Here is a 21,875-nt window from a genome sequence, read left to right on the forward strand (position 1 = left end):
ACATCACATCACATTTATTTATATTTCATCACATTACATCATATTATATCACATCACGGCACATGACATCATATCACATGGCACTATGATACATCACATCACATAAAAACACATATCATATCACATCGCATCAGAATAGATGCACAGGTTCCCCATCATTATCAGAGTTATTGGTAGCCTCATTGCTTTAAAGACTGGTCTAATAAAAATATACAATTTTGCGTTCGGTCACAATGGCTCATTTTGTAAGAAAAAAATTCAGTTTTGAAAGTTGCACTTTGGTCCATTCAATCCTTACAAAGCATGAAGAATTTAGACTGGTGTGTAAAACAAATCAGGGTATCAATAACTTTGATAATTTTCCCCGATTTATTTGAAAAAAAATATTAGGGATGAACTTATATGCATCCTTTATCACATCACATCGCATCATATCACATCACATCGCATCACATCATAACAAAAACAAAAACAAAACGAAACAAAACAAAACAACAAGCAGGGGTTATAAACTATATTTTTGTCTGTTTCGCACTAGCAAGTTAGCATTACACACATGTTAACAAATGGTAAGCTGGTTGTTCTGTCCTCAGGAACACAGCATCCCTAAACGTATTGATTCCTTTGAGGTAGATACTCTTGAATTATTCTAAACACAACATGAATATATGCATTTCCCGTTGGCAATGGTCATGGGGATGTTGGCACGGGGAAAATGTTCCCCTCCCGTCCCCGTTGTCCTTTTTTATTTGAGGTAATATTCATCCCAATTTTAGGAGAATATCCATCGGTTCTAAAGGCAAAATGTTTGTCCTCCATATAACCGATGCGAAGTTATTAACTTCTAATCAATAACCTCCGCGTTGGTGTGCGTATATTATATAACGAGCAATTTGGGACACACGTGTGATACGCGGAGGTTATGAATATTCATTAGGCCTACAAAGCTCGTACTTTACCGATAGGTTCTACTCCATCTGTACAACACCTGTGCTTCTGAATCCAGATTATTTCTATTAATAGTATTTTTAATAAACATATAGGTGTTCAAAACCATATGGACGTGTTTACTTTTATCTTATGATATATTGTCGTTTTAGCTACTATGGTAATTTTAACAATCAATAGTGAATTGCTTGTCAACATTTTTATTTAGTTGTAACATCAATCTCCGTCATCATATTATTTTATACTTAACACAGGCAAAACGTCATTTATATTCATTTTTATTGAGAATGCCTTAATTTGCTTTCATTTCGTCCAAATTGTTTGATTAATGTGTTTTTCAAAAACGTTTTGTTATTTAATATATTTTTTTTTGCATACCATCTCTTCACATGATAGAACGGATAGACTACTGAATGTTTTTGGTTAGGCAAAAAAGGAGATTTGTCCCAGGAGATTTTGTCCCAGGAGATCGTGCACGTAGCATTAACATGTAAATTTGAGTGACTTATTCTTTTTTCATGTTTCGAGGATTTTTTTTCCTTCTTTTTTCGTTGTTAGTAGTCTTGATTTCTTCTGATACAAACCTCTTTTTTTCCCTTTTTTGTGTCCTTTTTGTCTCTGAGTTTTCTTTTGTATTTTTAGGAAGAGTATCAACATTACTCATTGCTATATACGCACAATATACGCACAATATAATTTCAGCTCAGAGAAAGGAATAGTTGATTGATATATTATCCCTTAGCTTTATCCCTTTTAAGCACTCCTGGTACACCCCTCTACATGAGGTGACTTAGTAAGGAAGAAATATGCACCTTAAGCAGTAGATTAGTGTGCTATGAAATCTCTGGCTTTGGGACCAGATTTTATTGGGGTAATCTTCATATATTCATACGTAGTGGAAAACGTAAAATATTATAGAAGTGTAATTTTGCTTTCAATCGTCATATAGTTTTCAAGGTGGTCCTTCCATGATACTTCACTATGAATGACGCATTTAAGCTGAGTGCCACTGTGGTTGAAACGATCAACCCTTGGTGATAGGGCACCAAGCTGGATTGGAAGAAAACCAGTGTTGTCACCTTTGGAGCCTTTTTTTTAAAATATAAGCCCTCCTGGTACATCACTCTGTGAAGATTTTGCTTAATGCAGTATATTAGATTCGCGTGGTTTGAGGTCTCTGGACTTGGGACCAGCCTGTTGTATTAAACCTAGTTTTATGAGCGCTCAACCATTCTACTTCCCTCAGAGCATAAGGTGTTGTTTGTATCTCCATATGTCTGTCTGCCTTTGAGCTTCTGCATAGCCAGATGGCACAGCTCGTTTTGAGTGCAATATTACCTGCTGTATCAGTTACAGTCTTCACCTTTCCCTTAGGGACGCCCAAGGCTGCCAGATATGTTTGAATGATATGTTGCAGAAGCCTCTACCACCTACTTCTATTAGAAAGTATAGAACGTAAACCATCCACTGATCTCGCAGTTGGGCACTAGATCCTGGTATTTGTACCTGCCATTGGAATTTTTACCTGCCATTGGAATTGTAAAGTGGGCGGGGATGAAGTTGTCAAACTGGTTAAGCACCATACGTGAATGCAGCATCATAGCCGATTTCTTGGCGGTTCTAAGAAAATTATTTCCTATAAATATTTTGAGTTTGTTTTCAACATCGCGACAAAAATGTTGCTTAATAAATGATAGTACACCGATAAAATGACTGTGTCTGACGTACTAAAAGTTACTAGGTAACGCTTTATGCTGATATCACATGTACAAAGTATATTATCAGTGTAAAATATTGAGATTATAGAAGCTATTTTTATCAAAATACCTCTTGTTTTGCATATCCCACAATGCACCTTTTGCCGGGAGTACTTCCGACGGCGATATTCTCAATGTACGCGTTTGAATGTCGACTTTTTATGCAACGCGTTGACACTTGTGCGCGGAAATGAGAGGACGCAACTCCCTAGCATTGTCGGATATGTAGAAAATGTGTCTTTTTAAATGGTTTCAGATTATTCGGATCAATATATCCCGTATCATACTTAACTTTCGCAACAAGTGAAGTTTTTTCAGCGGTGGTTGCGGCTGATAAGTATAATATGGGCATTAGGCGAACATTTGTGCCATTTTATTAGGCACTTGGCTCTTTTTGATATATCCCATTACACCTTTTTCCAGGAGGTTGCAAACTCACATTTCTGCGCACGAATTTGAATGCGTCATCCGGACATTCGAATGCGGACCTCAGAATATCGCCGTCGGAAGTGCCCTCTGGAATAATGTTTTGTGAGATATATTAGTTTTGCAAAAAGTGTATATCTTTGTGACCTAATCATACTTAGTGACACAGATCTGCATTGATCCGATTTCAATCTAGATTTGACATTTGACGCAAATAAGTCCGTTTCTCTATTGCCATAATGTGATTTCATAGTGTATTGACTATAGTATGGCAAAAGAGAAAGATTTTTGGATGAAAATCTGGATTATCTTCCGAAAATCCTCCTTAAATGTAATGTTAGACCAATGAAATAGATTGTTCTTTCCAAAGACCAAGAACCAATCCAACCCATTGGTTTAAAATCAATCAGTATTTTACTAGTGCAGGGCGTGTTCACGTGTACTGCATGATTGTATCGGTTTCATATCGTATCGCCAATCACTATTAATGGCCGTTTTCAAAACGGAAGTAGAGTGGTGTGTTACATTTAGTGAGGAATTTAGGAAACCAGTAAATGGACAATTTTTCACTGAACACCTTTCTTTTCTAAAAGAGTGTGACAGTTACACTTGCCTATTTGTGGTGCGGATAATAACAGGAGAATTCAATTGTTAGGTTTTGTTTAACAATTACATTCAATAATACCCAATCACATCTGAATAAATCACAATCTTTTTGAAGATTCAAAAACAATCGGAATATTGTTCTGACGTTTCTGGACAAGATTCATATACAAAAATATATCAAATTTCATGTAGTGTTTTGTTCGAATACACCTGATTATCCGCGGCAACATGTTTTCAAGATATCTGTGACACATTAGTGAGGACCACATTAGTGGCTGCGCATGTGTGATATAATGTAGCAGGGAAAGTATGGGCGCAGTTGAGAATTCTGTGGTCCATGTTTATGCTATGCAAGAACTTAGTATCATCTACAGCAGGTCTCAAATTATAGAATGAAATATTGTTATGAACAATCGGTTTTTTTAAAGAGAACCATAGCACATTTAGGCAAAAAAAAAAGTCTTATGCCACCGACCTAGTTTGAAAAAAATAACACAATAACCTTTTTCACAACAAACTACTTCTGATGATTGCGTGTTTGTTTACTGTCGTCAATTACTTAGTACTTCAAAGTTTGAGGTGGTTTCTTTCCAATCAGAGATTAAAAAACTACAGACACAAATACAAATACAAATACAAATACAAAGAAGATCTTATCTACGAAGCTATTATGAATATCCCTTTGTGTTGCATTGAGAAACTTACAATAGCATGATAGGTTTAGATACTTGTACTGTCCTGTTAACACTATAACGTTGTAAAACGTTGTAGCAACGTCATTACACACTACCTAACGACGCTGTGATAACTTTACGACCCTGTGTTACCAGGGTAGGTTAAATCAGTTACGTAAATATATATTTCATTTTAAAACCGTTGTAATTTAAAAAAAATGTTTTATGCTATAAACTTGAGACCTCGCTTTTGGATGAGAAACGTTTATTGTACATAACATTGCATTCAATACATAAGTGTAAATTTAACATAAATTTCAGTGATTATACTAGCCGTCAATGTCAATGTATAATATTAGTTGTACATACATAAGCCAAATCAATATTTCATGAAGAAAAAAGACATTCGTGTTTCTTTAAATGGTATGAATACGATAATTTAGTAAATCAGAAACATAATTTGTGAGAAAAGTATGCGCTTAAACTTTTGTGAAAATCACCAAAGATCATTGGCGTATTGACAATTGTCGTGTGTTCTGGTAGGAAACAAAAAATGGACGTTATAATTTAGATAAATTATAGAAAAAAAACCCGTGGTTGTGATGTAAAAATTGTCATAACTTTATGAAAGTTATTATTACCTGGTGTATTTGTTGTTTATGTATTAAAGTGATTTTATTTCAAAGAAATTATTATTTCACTATTCTACATTGTCAATATGATTATAAATGTATTGTAGTATTAAATGTATTGCAATTGTAACTTCGCTACATTGTACATTATGACGTTTCTTTTTTTCTTTCTAGAAACACTAAAGAAACTGTCATAGTGTATGACATGCAAGTAGCTTAACAATGTTGCATATGATATGAAGAAATAAAGACATATTTTCCCGAGACTTCCAAAAGACCATTGTTGTTATTTTTACCTTTGTCACATAGGCCGCTTCTACTTTGGCTCCAATCGCATACTCGTTGTAATCGCCGCCTAGTGCCGCATATCCAAGTATAAACCGTCTGTATTGTATTATTTGTCTACTGAGAGCAACATTTTGTTTACACAGTGAAAAGCGGGTTTTGCTTGTGGTCGCTACTCGCGCTTGGCGAATCGCCTTAAAGCACTTGACGTGTTCGATAGGGACGGTTTATAGTTAGGGCATATCTGTTATTCGGCATTACGCTAAATTATGACCAACAGAATGTATAATCCAGGGGCGTAGGGGGTCATGACAATATGCACGAGGATGTAATCTAGGGGCGTACCGAGGCCACCCAGCCTGGGGAGGAGCACAATTTCCAAATGGTCTCGCTGACGCGTTCCTAAAATGATTTCATCGAGACAAATGCGCACGAATTGTGCACAACTTTCATTTTTAACGTCAAAATTAGGAGGATACACATTACAACTTGGTTTGGCTTTTTTGTACAGGTATTTCGTGCTAGGAGGAATAACTTCCTTCTAACTCCAGTCGGTACGCCTCTGATGTAATCATAAAGAAGAGCAGTCCGCTTATTGCTTTTAAAGCTATATTTATACAGGATGTAACAATAAAATTTATACACTTGCATTTTGACTTCTTATGAACAAAATAAAAAAGTTATGGCACAAATGTTATACCTTGGCTAAAAGAAGACGTTTAGTTGGTTTCTTCTACTCTAGCTTGGGTTCAAAAGTTATGTCCGATTAATTAAATTAAGTTTGACCCGCGTAGAATGCTTATCGTGCATTAAACATCAAAGAACTGACATAAAAGAATTATAAGTGGTATTTCTTCATATAATTGATATGAACTTAATAATAATATAATATTTCTTTAAAATCTATAGATGAAGCAGTGAAATATCTTTCAAATTATCTTATAAATAAAGTAATTTCTCATATCCCTAAGATATCATTGGTAAAGCGGAGAACAGCTTTTGGATCCATAAGTACAAAACAATAAGATTTTGAAATTAAGTTCAGCTGTGCTTCTAGCTGTTCTGGGGCGACCACTATTGCCAGCATTTCTGTTAACAAATTCTACATATTTCTCATAGTTATATGTAATTGTATGCCTTGATGGAATACGTGAGTTTGGAAAATGAGCTATAAACAATCTTATGGTTTCTGCTTGACTCCATATGCTACCGAATGTCACAACCATAAAAATACGCTCTTCCAACGTGAATTGGGGTTGAAGTTGTTAAGCTGCAGCCACGATTTCTAGTAAATGAGGTTATTATGTCAGTGCTTAGTGCAAGGAGATATTCTATTATGTAATCATTTGTACCACTTCGAATGCCCCATTGTTTAAAACTACCTATCATAAGAGCATCATCAACTGGTCCATGGGATAACTCTATTCTGTCACTTTTGTAACACTTAGACAAAAGTGGCCCAAGCAGTTTTAATACTAGGTTACATAATTGGCCATATCTTCACTTGTATACCGTCGATTTTATTGGAACAAAGCTTAGCTGGTGGCTAAAGAAATTATCTTGATAGACATATAAATATCAAACCAACAAACAAGCGGCATACTTGTCCCATTCTATTTTCAAAATTGTACAAATTTTATTGTTACACCCTGTACTCGAATTGCCAACGATGAGCGATTAGATTTTGATCAATAAATGGATTGTTCTTTCCATTACAATAACAGACTGCCAATTTCTCACAGTTAAGTCGCTTTTCCATAGGCGGTGGAAGTGTAGGGGACGATGGGACACGTCCCTCCTAAATATTTCTATAGGGGACGCCCCCCTAAAAATCCCATAAGAAGAAAAAATAAAGCAATAATTGCCCCCATGCATCTTTCCTTTTATCCCCCAAACACCATGTTTATAGCCAAAATACATAATAGGGTAACATTTTAAAGCGAAGTGGCACTTCAAATAGCAAACTTCACCTTTATTTCAGGCTACTTATATGACACAACATTTTTTTAAACTTTGTTGAAACCATATTTTCCGCTCATGAAAAAAAATCTTCGAATTCCTAAAGAAACGATGGAAAAAAAGCAACATATCGATTCTTGACATTGCACATGATGATGGCATTTTAATCTTTTCACATTACTTTGATACATTTCCTTTCCTACCTCGGGAATTACTGTGATTTGGTGATATCTGAAAGTCGAATTATGTGTGCAAAGTAAACTCCCATAGGAGAGTCTCTATAGGATCTCATTCCAATCCATAGAGTGTAGGGTAAGTATCTCGTCATAAATCCAAATACAGAACTCATTTTAAATAGGTATCAAGGTCACGATCAGATTATAATTATATGTGTTTTCAAAACTGGGTTCACATAATGTCACATAGTAACGTTGAAGAGATCAATAAAATAAGTGCAATCTACTTCTTACTTAACATTTTAATTTGATAAGCCATCGACAGATATAAAGGAATCACAAAACATGCTGATTTTAGAATACGATACTAATACATTATATATCCAAAGCTTAAAGCAATTATTGTGGTTTCTCTCCTTCAACTATGCTACAAGAAGCCCGGAAATCTTGTTTCAATCGACAGCCCAACTGAGTGACTTAGAATTAAATGATATATACTTAAAGTGTATGTGTATGTAGCTGGGAGGAAAAACCGTCCATCATAATGAACATTTTGACCCTTCGTATTGAAGATATACATTTTTTCCCACACTACACATTTTCATATGATGACGGCTTTTCCTCCCAGCTACATACACTTTGAGTACGTATTATTAGATTGATAAAGTTTACTTCGAAGACTGTTAAATATCAAAAATATAAATTTAAAATTTAGAACAAAAATCTGAATTTTACAGTCGCTGGATGGAGTGTCTGGCAAGAGGAAAGTAATGATGTTTATCCATTCGCTGAATCGCCTTGGCAAAGCGAAATTTTGTGTTTGATGTCCTATTCGAAGAAGCGACTGCAAAATGAATATATGCTTCTATTTCTCTATTTTCTCTTCAGTTTATTTATGAAGGGCCAGTATGTTTTTATATTCTAAGCTAGCCTAGCATTTTGCATAGGAATGGACCATGAGTTTTCCATGTACTCAAGTGTGTGTCCCGTATGGACCAACTTATAGGTAAACAAGCAAACATACATATAAACAAAGACTGGTTACCCCTCCTTGAAGCGCCTGCAATAACAAAACAATGTAGATTTGCCATTCCCTGATGGAGGTCTCTGGCAAGACAAAAAAAGTGCAACTAGATTTCAATGGAGTGTCTAGGAAAATAAAGGAAATGTTGATTTTCTTTTCCGTGAAGCCCCTATAAAAACAGAACGTAATATTGATGATTCTCAATTCGCTGGGGTGCCTGGCAAAAAAACATAGTTTTATCATTTTACCCGCACTGGAGTGTCTGGCGAGAAGACGAGTGTGGATTTCCCCAATTGTTAAAAGCGCCTGAAACAACAAAAAAAGTCAATGTTGATTTGTTTCCACTGCATCGCCTATAGTAAGTAAGAAACAATTGTTTTTGAAATTTCATTCGCTGGAGCGCCTGGCAAGAAGAAAGCAATGATGACTTTTCATCCACTCAGGTCCCTAGCAAGAAGAAAACAAAGCTGAAACGACACAAATTGTAGTAAAGCATCAAAAAGTTAATTTTCTATGCCCTAAAGCGCGTGACAAAGATTTTGCCTGCCTTGAAGGACAAGGAGAAAAGAGAAATGTTGGTTTATTATTTGCTGTGGTGTCTGTGATGATATGAAATAATGATTTTTCATTCACGCCCTGTAAACAAATTTGATATTTAGTCCCATATTCGTAACAGTACACTTCAAGGGTATACGAGGTATTGTTGGTCGAAGCAGCCAAAAAATTCATTATCTGAATCAATATATTATTGAAAAATTACACTTTGGTGTTTTGCAAAAGGTCATTCTACAAATCATATATTTTGAAACTTGCTTAATTTATTGTTGTTAATGAGTTATGTACGTTTTTCAAAAGTGTTGTTGTTTCAGCCCTCTTTACAACATAACTCAAAAACCACAGGACCTACAAAAGTATATATGTGACCCCTCGGCACAACTGAGCCCGGATGTCGCCAATCATCATTTTTGAGATATTCAACCAAAATATTCTGCTTGAAATTAGCTTTAAAATGATGTATATCATGTCTATAGTACTTGACATTTAAGTAGTGAAAAATCAATAAAGCAGTCAATAAATCCTTTGTTTCCTATTGTTTATTGTTAAGTTCAATGGAGCATATCTCAATAGTGGCACTGGCGACATCCGGGCTCAGTTGTGCCGAGGGGTCACATATGTGATATTTGAATTCTACTACACGCTCGCTATGAATTGAGCAATGCGATTTTTGCTAAAGCTGACTACCATTCGCAAGATGCTGTGAACTACTTTTTTTCTGCTGCTTCGACCAACAATACATCGTATACCCTTAAACATTCACATGCACTTGGCATCAAATGACCATCAATTCTATATTTGCATTCATTTCTGTTCAAATACGACAACGATGTTTAACAAACCGTCGCTTTTTGACCTTCGCGTCAACTGAGATGAATATTTACAGATGTCTATTTGAATCATTCTGTTTGACTAGGCATTTTTAATAAAGCCACAAAATAAACGTGCAATGGAGGATAGATTGATAGAAGATACCATCCAATTTAAATGTGACTAATATTAATGGGTTTACACTAATTTACACATGCTTTCCCATTTACTACTGTACAACAGGGTCCTTCTCAAACGTTATTTTCTTGACCTGAGAGATTCTCAGCACTTCAAATCTTACACATTCTGCAAGTTGAAGGTCTGATGAGGACAGCTTGTGTAGAGTCTGGTGAGAAAGCTTCAGTTTCGCGGAAATTTTCCGGACTACATCAGCCTATAGAGGTTTCTTATAATTGTCCCCTTCCATCCATTGATGGCGTTTTGGCTCGGTTAAATCCAATCAGGCTGGAATAAGCGAAGCGGAAAACAGAAAGCGAGGACGATTATGTAGCCTGTAAACTGAAAGCGAGGATAATTATGTAGCCTGACACTGAAAGCGAAGAAAATTATGTAGCCTGCCATCACTAATTCCGGCCCAAAAAAATTCGGTGTTTTTGAAAGCTTAGTCGAATCGCTATAAAATTGGGTTCTCGATTGAGCGGGCTGGAAAGGATGCTTCAGGACGGACTAAACTTGGTTGCTGTAAAATCACTCCTCTTTGAATTGCTATAAAGAAACTATATTTTAAACTCAGTGATAGGTTTATGGAAGTATAATTTGACATGATTATTTCGTAATGGTTTGAATCAATTTTCCTGCCAATTTTAAATGAAAATCTAATGCTTAATTAGCAGTTTTAATTGGTGCTATAGCATCTCTGCCAATTTAACAGCGACAAGAATATATAAAAATGTGTGTGTGAAAAAAATAATTTAACGACCTTTTTGCAACTTTATATTCCACATATTCGTTCAATTAATTGATGGATCTTGACAGACAATTTAGCGGATAGATAAAAAGCTTAAACCTGAAAAGATGGCAGACTTAAATTGTGACCATTTTTATAGGCGTTTAAATTATTTCAGTTGAATACTTACAATTTATGACAAAACTCGCCGCCTTTGATCACTATATTTTTTCAAAATAATTTAGAGGATTATCGAGTTACATCGCTTATATCATCATATTGATAGTGTGTAAGCGAGTATGTCGTTTGTGATTAACTTAAACTGAGATTAATATTTCACTCGTCAGCGATCAGCGATTTAGATTGACTAATCATATAACTTGTAACATGATTATGTATAAAGAACACACGAGTTTATTGGTCAAAATCATTCACTTGTATTTGGCGACTGGGAAATAAATTGAGTTTGACAGAAATCTGCTTTCAGGGGAATATATTCCGAAACATCTGTCAGTAACTTGTTTATAATTATTATTAAAACATCACAAAACAAAAACTAAATTCCTCCATCCTGATTGCTCTGATAACATACAAGATTTTGATAGTAAATGTTGTTTTAAAGCTGTACATCGTTCTGCGATAATTCCTGCAAAATCTCTGCACGGTAGTTGTCAGCGATATACCAACAACACAATGTATTTTAATGCTAACCCGGGACATACGGAATAAAATAAAATCAATTCTGCTTCTTTTGAAAATTCTCCAGGATGAGCTTTCCTTCTTGCTTTAAACAATCTCCTTTAATTATATCCCCATATTCGTATTCGTCCGATTTCGTTGCCATCCTTTCATCGCGTTATGCATAAATTGTCGGTATAAAAGAGTCCAATACGTAACATTATTATGTTTTGATGAATCCAAGTGTGTGAAAATATTCATGATATTGGACCCCAAACATAATAATGATAAAATTGGATGCTTTACATCTAATATTATTTTCTTGGTTGTCACTATGAGGTTAGACTCAACCACATGACAAAGTCTGATCAAATATCATGATCAAAACTCATAGCCCGGACCCTGGTGATTTTTTCTACCTCGACCACTATTTCACGCCGGGCCAGCGCTTGGTGACCATGACCAAGATGATATTGTATCCTAATTTCTAACAGGACGAAAGTAGGTTTTCAGAACAGTGTGCAGTTCGTTTCCATTCTTCCCGGCTGCTTTCTTTGGACTTATTTGAGATGGTGGTACTACTACATGTAAATGTAATGGCGTAGTAGCGGCGGCGATTCGGTGGTTTATTTGGATGAAGTTTTGCCAAATAAATTTTCTATACATTGCCAGAAGAAGGTGACGTAATATTAGGTAATCCATGTATAGGATTAAAGAGATAGGTGGGAGGTTCGCTAGAGCGAACACTGAGCTGTATGCACTCGACGTGGCAACACGACAATTTTAAAGCCGAAGAAAAAATCCCGGGAGGTTTTAAAATTGTCGTGTTGCCACGTCGTGTGCAAACAGTTCAGTGATATGAGAGGAGGCATTGTTGCCTCGCAGTGCAGTACTACATGCAAATGTAATGGTGTAGTAGCGGCGGCGAGGTGGTGGTTTATTTGGATGAAGTTTTGCCAACACAAGTAATTTGCAACTCGTTAAGGTACAAAAGATACAAAATATTACAACTCAGGAGTGATTCCATTTCAATTAATAAGCTGAAGTACAATATTTCTTATTGTGTGTGACAAACCCAAAAATATTATTACTTACGGCTTGAGCTTTCGCCATCGAAGAGTGAGAGTGCAACCAACCTCCGCGGGAAATGCAGTGGACCAGATCACAACAGTCACTTGTAATCAAGCCATCAGCCTCGATCTATGACCCTACTGATGCATCTGTTTACCAGAATGGTCGACTGCAGATCCGTCGTATAACGCTTTTCAATGGGAAATGAACTTTGCTGCTTGGATGATGTCACGATGAGGTTAGGGTTAGGGTTAGGATTAGGATTAGGGTTTATTGAAAAGCGTGTTCCGACAGATCTGCACTCGACCGGCCTCTTACGGAAGCTGAAGCACAAGTTTAAACGTAATTAGTGCAAAAGCTACATTACTTATAGATCGGAGCTTGGATATCAAGTCCTCTCAATATGAAACTTGATAGTGATATACGACAAGTGTCTAAACCCTGGGTATCAGTAAGTGTTATAAACCATTACTTAGTCTATCACTCGTGAGGTCACCAGTCCCCGGCTCCAGTCTCCGCTCGCTTTCATCATCTTTCCCTGTCTGTCTACCACTTTCTCTGCCTCTTTCTTCTCTTCCACTCACCCGTCGCTCTCTTCACTCTTTCTCGTTCCTGTTTTCTACACTAATGGGTCTGTCTGTCTGTCTGTCTGTCACGGTGATTTGAAGAAAAGTTGAACAATGATGGCGCTATCTATCTATCTATCTATCTAAAATCTTGTTTGCATCTGTTACAAGGGGTAGACACTTGTAAAATGGTATTAGAACATCAGAAAACAGACTAACAAATGACAAGGGGATTTTCAAAAACTTTTCATCATGAAATGTAAGGTATAACTCATATTATTTGACTAATTTAAATTAAAATAATATGTAAATAGCGCCCTCAATTCGCACACAAATGAACAGTTAATAGAATTAAAATTACCACAAAAAACAGAACAAGATGAATAATTTGATATAGAAACGAAAATCTATGTTAAAAATAAGTGTGTAGGCCTATATACAATTTATTAGTGTGATAACTGTTGGTATTATTCAGGTCGATAATTGAACATTATATAATGTTTTGTTAGATAAATTAATAAATGATAACGTCAAACAACCGTGCTGTCTGTCTCTTCCTCTATCACACACTCTCTGTTTTTTACTTAAATTAAGAGTTGATATGTATCATTGTTTACTTACAGGGGTATTTTATAACATTATACAGGTACATTATATCAAAAGCTAACAGAAATTATTATGGATTATCTACCGGAAATCCCGTTTCATTCGGCAGCTTAACTTTCAATAAAAAGTTCTTTAGTTAGTTACATAAATGTAAGCATCCCATATTCTTAAATATCAATATTCAGTACCATTGAATATTGAAATGAATAAAGTAACAAGTAAAACGAGTAAGATGTAGATTTGCCTAATTGTCCGCCTTCGCAGCAAGGGTATATAACCGTTAAACCACATAGAAAAAATGATCCAAAGCCATATTTCCGATATACTTGCCTTTCAAGAGTCGCTGGAGTGTCTGGCAAGAAGGAAGCAACATTGATGTTCCAAGTCGCCGATGCGCCATGCCAAAAATTAATTTTGATATCTTATTTGATGAAGCAGCTGACAAGCAGAATACATGCTTCTTTCTACTTCCGGACATTCTCATCTGACTATAGCTAGCCTAGCGTTTTACATAGGTGTGGACCATGGATTTTCCACGGACTAAAGCGTGTGTCCCTTACGGACCAACATAAAAGATAAAAGCGCAATGATTTATAGTGCGCTACGCATAGGCATAACGCCTAGACATTGATCCACAAGCCTCAACACACTTTAAAGGTTGTCGCTGACCACTATGGCCCCACATTTATACATAAACCATTTAACAACAGCACAGGGACTTTGTTTCTTAGAAGCGCACACCATAGACATTCTACAATTGACCATCGCAGGACTAATGGCTGGTTAGTCCCATATTCGCAACAGTAGACTTTTACCATTCACATACATTTGAATTTGCAACCAATTCTATATTTGCATTAATTTCTGTTCAAATACCACAAGGATACTTAACAAATCGTTACTTTTTGACCGCCATGTCAACTTCGGTGAAGAAAGAAATATTTACAGATGTCTATTAATTCATTCTGTATAGGCATTTTTAATAAAGCCACATAATCTTACGCGCAATAGAGGACGCAATTGATAGAAGATAATATTAAGGAGTATCCATTAATGTGACTAATATTAATAGGTTCACACTAATTTGTACATGCTTCCCCATTTACTCACTGTACAAACAGGGTCCTTCTCAAACGTTATTTTCTTGACCTGAGAGATTCTCAGCACTTCAAAACCTACGCATGCAGCAAGTTGATGGTCAGATGAATACAGAACCTATATTTTTAACTTTTTTATTTTATTTCTTACACTTTATCACTTTATCACTGGCATATACAATAATTATAATATAACATCAAAATATATTGCACATGAATATACAAAAGTACATACAAAAAAAGGAAACAGATACAATTTTGCACCAGTGAAAGGCAAGGACTAACTGGTGCAAAGCACCTCTAGGACAGTCCCACCAAAGATCAATGAGGATACCCCCTCCCCCTCCCGAAAAATTGAAAAGAACAAAATAAAAAACCTACACATGCCTACAATAAGCCTCTTTAAGCATACAAAAGATTACTCATTTCAAAGTACGCCCTCTCCTTTTGTGCCCGCCATATTTCAAAAAGGCTTATCAGAACACTGGCAACATGTAACCCAAGAGCGTGTGTTGTACGGATCAGTGATAGGTCTTTGGAAAATTCATTTAACATGATTGTTTCGTAATGGTTTGAATCAATTTTTCATCAATTTTCCTGCTAATTTTAAATGAAAGTCAAATGATTAATTAGCATTTTAATTGATGCTATAGTATCTCTATAAATTTAACAGCGAAAAGAACATATAAAAACCATGTGTGTGTGAAAGATATTTAACGACCTTTTCGCAATTTTATGTTGCACGTATTCGTTCAATTAATTGACAGAATATTTTTCTTTTCTGAAAAGATGGCAGACTTAAAGTGCTTTTAGTGTGGGTTTAAATACTACGATTGCGACCGTTAAAATTATTTCTTTTGAAAACTTATAATTTATAACAAAACTCGCCGCCTTTAATCACTAATTCTTGCAGAATAATTTAGAAGATTATCGAGTTACATCGCTTATATCACCATTATCATAGTGTAATCGAGTTTGTCGTTTGTGATTAACTGAAACTGAAATTAATACCTCAGTCGCCAGCGATCAGCGATTTAGATTGACTAATCATATAACTTGTAACATGATGATGTAGAAAGAACACGCCAGTTTATTGGTCAAAATCATTCACTTGTAATTGACGACTGAGGAATAAATTAAGCTCGACAGAAATCTGCTTTCAGGGGAAATTCTGGAACATCTGTCAGTTACTTGTTGTTTATAATTATGGTTAAAACATCACAAAACAAAAACTAAATTCCTCCATCCCGATCGTTCTAATAACATACAAGATTTTGATAGTAAATGTTGTTTTAAAGCTGTTCTTCTATCTGCGATATTCGTGCAAAATCTGCACACAGTAGTTGTCAGCGATATACCAACTATCAATTTATAGTCTACATAATGTTTTTAATGCTAGCCCGAGGCTTGCGGAATATAAAAAAAACATTCAATCCTGTTTTCTTTTGAAAATTCTCCAGGATGAATTTCTCTCCTTAGTTTAAACAATCTCCATTAATCATCTCTGCAAGTATTCGTCGCCATCTTTATATCATCGCGTTAAACGCATCGGTACAAAACTCTAAGTTACAGATTCCGCTACAATTTTTAAAAAAATGACATCTGAGCCTTTTTATTTGTAAGAGCCTAATACGTAACAAGAGCCCAACAATTTGATACGTATTGGGTTAACCTATTCTATTTAGATCAAAAACTAGTAAAATATAAATAATTCTGCCCAATAAGTAACTAATTAAAAATCTAATTAAAATTATATAATTCATACTCCCTCCCTCTGTAGTAAAAATAGTGGGTTTGTTACGTAATAGAGCTCTGATTGTTTTTAAAGAAAACATTTGGGTGGCATTGCATATATTTGCTGCTGAAGTACTTTATATATTTTTTCTTTATACACACCATCCATCTAATTCAATAATTAACACATGCACATACCACTCATAATTTGCTTTAAAAATGTATAAATAATAAATTGCGGTATTTATGCAGCGCCTTATCACATATTTTGGAGTGTTCAAAGCGCTGTAATTTCGCTGCCATGGTGAATCATCACAATCAGCTCGCATCAACTAGGCATTGTGCAGCCGGAATAGCGCAAACCTATCCGCACTTAGATTGTAACATCCACCAATTTTCTGTGCAGCTCCCCAAATTCCATTGAGTGAAGGGGGTGTTTGATAACCAAACAACTAAGCACCGACTTTTTGAAGCTGGAGGAAACCGGAGATCCCGGAGAAAACCTGCGATACAAAACCTGCGAAATATGAATAATGTCATTTGTATGAAAGCGATCATACGGGGGCACAAGGCTCAGACTGAGAGGTGAGCGCACACAAAAGCTAATCAATTTCAAACAATTTGCCTATTGGATGACTACAGTGGATAACCGCTTCGCACGCATTTCCACATATCACCTTCCCAGACCTTTTGGTGAACCTGACTCTGATAATATTGTTTTTCTGAAAGGACGAAAGTCGTAGGTTTTGAGAACAGTATGCAGTTTCATGCCATCCTTCGCTTCTTCCTTTTCTTCCCGACTTCTTTCTTTATTTGATGTAGTTTTAGGCCTACAAGTAAATATAATGGCGCAGGGCCGGCGGCAAGGTGGTGGTTACTTATATTGGATGAAGTTTTTTGCAACTCTTAAGATACAAAAGATTACAAATCAGGAATGATTCGCTTTCAGTTGATAAGCTGAAGCACGGGTTCAAACGTAATTAGTGCAAAAGCTACATTACTTATAGATCGGAGCTTGGATATCAAGTCCTCTCAATATGAAACTTGATAGTGATATACGACAAGTGTCTAAACCCTGGGTGTCAGTAAGTGTTATAAACCATTACTTTGTCTATCACTCGTTTGCACAATAGTCTCCACTAGCTTTCCCCATCTTTTTCTGTCTGTGTCTCTTTTCTCTACAATATCCCCTATATTTCTCTCGCTCCCTGCTCTGTTTCACTCTTTCTCGTTCCATTCCGCTCCTGTTTATTCCATTCTTTCACCTATGTGTCTTTCTGTCTGTCTATATATCCTCTCTCTGTCTCTCAGTCCCTCTCTCCCTCCCTCACTCCCCCCTCTCTCCCTCTCACACACACTCTCTGTTTCTTTACTAAGATTAAGAGTTGATATGCATCATATTGTTTACTTACATGGGTATTTCATGATGTTTGTATCCTCTTGAAAGAGCTTATTTCCAAAAATTGAATTTACTAGTTACGCATAATTACATGCATGTAATTGCGGGCTGTCGACGATATCCCTGTCCAATGACTGATTCTGCTACCTTTTTGTAGTAAGTTGGATGATAAGGCAGTGGATCAACTAAACTGAAACTAAAGCAATTGTTTGAGCAAGAACTAAGTATGTCACACAGCATATTATCCGTTTTCAAATCACTTGAAGAGAAAATATGAAACAGACAATGTGATAGACAATAAAAGGCAAAATCACATTAATTTTCACCAACCCTTTGGATGAAATAGAGTGGAACCAATTTGTAATCCCATGAAAGCCGAATTTTACTTACAATAATATAAATACAACACAAAAAGAAACTCCTCACTTACATAACCTGACGTAAATTTAAACCTGCTCATCTTATGACAATTTGATTGGCACATTCGTTTGCAACATCTTGTTAGCTCCAATTTGATACCGCATTTGCCACCAAAAGCTCTAAATTGACAAAGATTGATAATAGTGTACAAAATTAAAATTGGGTGCATTTTCAAAAGTAATTTTACAAATGCACCAAATTTCATATATCTTTGTCAATTTAGAGCCTTTGGTACCAAATGTGGTATCAAATTTAATTAGAGCTCACAAGATGCTGCATACGACTGTGATAATCAAATCGTCACAACATAAGCAGGTTTAGATTTATCATGGGGTACATAAGTGAGGATATTCTTTTTGTGTTGTATTTACATGCTGTGATTTTGAGTGCTCTTTGCGTAATGTAGTATCACACCCGACACCTTATGACATTTTGCCTTATATTATTCTTGTTGCAGGGGATAACATCAGTTTTTTCCACGATCTTGGCATGTGGCTCCTTTTGAAAAAGGCGTGATAATGGGGGTTGCCAGTTCAGGAACATCATTTCCGAGTACCATGGCTTGGATACCATTGCTTTGTTGCTTTGTTGATTCAAACCTCAGCACCTGTTTCTTCACATTCTTCGGCCAGAGTACAGCGTTTCCACATTTTGGAATGCTGCTTTTTGGTATAGGCTTACAGTTTTTAGAATGTGGGATAGTAGATTGTTCACTGAAGAAACGTTCTGCTTTATCCTCGGATGAGACGGATGGAGCTTATTTTAAGACTGGAATTTCAGATCAAATGACGAGCTCGGAGCCTTACTGGAGTTCAATATTGTCATCTTTTCTCTGACTCTACTCTGGTTTTGTGCCGGGCAGTCGCTTTGCTGAATACAGATACTCTTTAATTCATGGGTGTAGCCACCAGGGGGATTGGTGAGGCAGAGAGGGCAGAGTGCCCCACTGACAAAAAAAATAAAGAAAAAAAGTGACCCTCTGACAAACACTGAAAGAGAAAAATTGGGAGGGAAAGGGAAAAGAATTTTACAAATGCACCAAATTTCATACATCTTTGTCAATTTAAGAGCCTTTGGTACCAAATATCGTATCAAAATTAATTAGAGCTCACTAGATGCTGCATACGACTGTGACAATCAAATCGTCACAACATAAGCAGGTTTAGATTTATTATGGGTTACATAAGTGAGGGTATTCTTTTTGTGTTGTATTTACATGCAGTGATTTCGAGTGCTCTTTGCGTACTGTAGTATCACACCCGACACCTTTTGACATTTTGCCTTATATTATGAATATTCCAAACGGTTAAAATACCAAGTAACGATAGTACAAGCACTGGTCTATAAACTTTTAAGTTTAAAAACTTCTTTTATATGCCAGTTCTATGGCAGATGAAGTAAAACCATGAAAGCTTGGTTGCACGTTTCGGCACCCGTGATAATTTAAACCATCACCGTTGAGTATAATTCGGAAACAGGTATCAGCTTTCTTCTTTTAATGTCGACATATCCAGCGAGATGCTATCTCTGCTTGAAATATAATATGTGTAAAAGAGTATTAAATTGTAATCAGAAGCCAACTCGTCAGAGTTTGAAACCCGGGTTTGAAACAAATAATAATTCAGCAACGCCATTCCTTAATGAGTTATTTGGAAACATGTAGCGCCGCTGTTGAGTCTCCAATGACTATAATTTTCTCATACTACTGTGTTCCCATTACAAAAGTGTGATATTCAACAGAGAATTTGATGCATTGTCTGCGTAACATAATGCTGTTTATTTATTTACTTTTCTCAGTCGTGGAGATACAAAACAACACTTGATAGATTCTTAAGACGCGACGAAAGAATAATATTCTAGATAAAATGATAATTTGAAGTATTGTAGTTTCGTTTTGAAGTGATGCTCTAAAAATTCAATTAATATTGGAAGAAAACAAAAATTAATGCTTATTTGTTTACAAAAAGCAAATGAATACATTATTTAGCTTCATAATTGAATGATAAGCATAATTTTATGTCAAGGCTAATCAATGATATTCTGGTATTGTATTGTGGGATAAATGATCTTTTGTGGGTGACCAATTTTAAATGTGGAAACTTTTACAGTCAGTTCATGTGATCTGACAGAGTGACAAAAGCGTGCATCGACTATATTAGGCTCTGACAGCAACTGGCATAGAGCGTCTGATGGAATACAATGTCCTGTAGTTTGACGCTCCTACTGCTCTGCGATGACCAAATGGTGAATTGAATGAGTTGGAAACTGGATTCATCTTCAGGGATATCTGTGATTCGAGCTAGCATATTCATTTTGGTATATAACTTACTTTTGATCGAAGAAGTCTGCTGTTTGTTACCATTTTGGTAACCTCATGTGACGACGACAGGACTTTGTTCAAAATATTAATTCCAATTCCAACGATGTCAGCCTATTCTTTGGTTGTTCCAAAGAATAGGAGATTGGAATGGCTAGTATAGGGGCATCTCTCCGATTTGATATTATGGTTGTCTTGCTCTTTTCAGCACCAAAAATATCACCTTCGGTGTTGGAAAAGAATAAATCATAACGAAAAAGAACGTTTTACATGACACCGGCATATGCAATACCTTTGATTCTTTCATCAGGACCTCACAATTATAATGGAAAGGCATTATGATTAAGCAACGGTAAGACCACCAGAAGCAGAAACTGTGGCGGTGACAAAATTATGATAATTTGGGGATACAATTACTAACTTAGTCATCAGCTTGTCCAGATTGCGTCATCATCTGATGACGTCACCAAAACATTACTGGAACAGATGACCTGGAGATATAGGAATCTGGCAAACTGTTGAGGATTTATACGAGTGGATATTCTTACGTAGTGGTAGATAAAATGAATTAAAGTTTTAACTTTGAGAATTTATTTTGATTGAAATATTAGCATGACTAGTACGAAAGTAAATTTGATACTGCTGACCGTCATTATAAATATACAAATCATAACCGTAAGGCGTAAGCCGTTTTTGAAATCTAACTGCATCGAGTCGAAGATTTACTTTTAATTCATAGCTTCGTTAAAATTGAAATCCATCGGTAGTTGAATAGTCTGTCACCATGCTTATGAATTCAATAGGAATCCGGGACTAACATCGTAACGACTGCTATCTGCCAAATTGTTCTCGCTAACATGAGTGCAAAGGATTGACGGTCAATTATATGGAGCCGTATGGCGGCTTGTTTGACGACAAAATCCTGTCCTATACACTTCGTTAAAAGAGGGTTAAAATGATTTTTTTTTCTGAACGACGTGCAGAATATCCTTCTGAAAGCCAAAAATGCTTGACCTCTTTCATAGGGAAAATGTTAACCCAACATCACAGACAGTGCAACTATTCCAATTTGAGCAACTGTAGTGTTAAGTTACTTCCGGAAAATTTACCTCTGACCTCTTTTGTTATATTTATTACAGACAAATAGATTCATTTCGCTCAAATGGGTAAAAAAAAAATTTCGTCTAGTCTAATCAGACTTGCTATAGGAATGCATATTAGCAATAAA

The sequence above is a fragment of the Amphiura filiformis genome, chromosome 11 (assembly GCF_039555335.1).
Source record: "Amphiura filiformis chromosome 11, Afil_fr2py, whole genome shotgun sequence".
Classification (NCBI taxonomy): Eukaryota; Metazoa; Echinodermata; class Ophiuroidea; order Amphilepidida; family Amphiuridae; genus Amphiura; species Amphiura filiformis.